The following is a 1,277-nucleotide window of genomic DNA, read 5'->3' as shown; positions in this document are numbered from 1 at the left end:
ATACAGCACCTCAGACTGAGGAAGTCCTCAGGATGAGAGACGAAACGTTTCTACATTTGTTTGTTGATTTGCTTTGTTTTGTTTTTTTTTAACGTCCAGAGGACCAGATTTAACTGTTTTAGAATAAACTGAGATGTTTTCCTTTTTATCTGTTATCAATCAGCAGATTATCAATAATCTGAACTGTCCTGTGATCTGACCAGCAGGAGACAGAAGTCAGACTGGTTCACACACAGACGCTGCTGATCAATTAGAAGTAGGGATGCTCCGATCAGGTTTGTTACTGCCAATCATCAATATGATCACGCATAGTGCCCATCACTGGTAGGATCACATGGACTGGCTGTTTATTTTTGATAAGTTAAGATGAAAGCTACTTGATCTGGAAAATAAGAAATCACTTTAATTTGGACAAAACGTTTTTATTTAGGGCAGCACGGTGGCGCAACTGGTAGAGCTGCTGCCTCTCAGCGAGCAGGTCCCTGGTTCAAACCCCGGTCCAGGGGCCTTTCTGGGTGGAGTTTGCATGTTCTCTCCGTGCATGCGTGGGTTTTCTCCGGGTGCTCCAGTTTCCTCCCACAGACCAAAAACATGCATGTTAGACTGATTGGTAACTCTAAATTGTCCCTAGGTGAGAGAGAGAGAGTGAATGGTTGTTTGTCTCTTTGTGTCCCTGTGATGGACTGGAGACCTGTCCAGGGTGTCCCCCGCCCCTCACACAGTGATTGCTGGACATGGGCACCAGTGACCCCTGCGACCCAAAAAGGAATAAGCGGGTAAAGATGATGGATGGATGGATGTTTTTATTTAATTTTTCAAGACAAAAACAAAAAAAACACTTTCAGCACAAAACAGCAACTACTCAGTCCAAAGGACATCTGAGTCAGAGTCAGAGTTTCTTTATTGTCATTCGCACCTCATGTGGTACATATGGTGGAGCAAAATTATGTTCACAGGGTCCCAGTTACATCCAACAATAAAATGTATAAGAAAAACAGTAATAACATCTAAGATATGAACTAAGGTTGTTTTCACACCGGATAGTCCGGTAGACTCGGTTCGGGACCAATATTCATGAGCTTTTGTTACATTTGAGTTGGTGTGTTTGCATTCACACTGCGCTGTGCCGTCGAGTCAACCTGTTGAAGCAACCTGTTGAAGCAACCTGTTGAAGCAACCTGTTGAACCAACATGTTGAACCAACCTGTTGAAGCAACCTGTTGAAGCAACCTGTTGAAGCAACCTGTTGAAGCAACCTGTTGAACCAACATGTTGAA

This window comes from Nematolebias whitei, chromosome 17 (genome assembly GCF_014905685.2).
Source record: "Nematolebias whitei isolate Nwh7 chromosome 17, NemWhi1, whole genome shotgun sequence".
NCBI classification, from domain to species: Eukaryota; Metazoa; Chordata; class Actinopteri; order Cyprinodontiformes; family Rivulidae; genus Nematolebias; species Nematolebias whitei.
Note: the sequence above shows the minus strand (reverse complement) of the source record.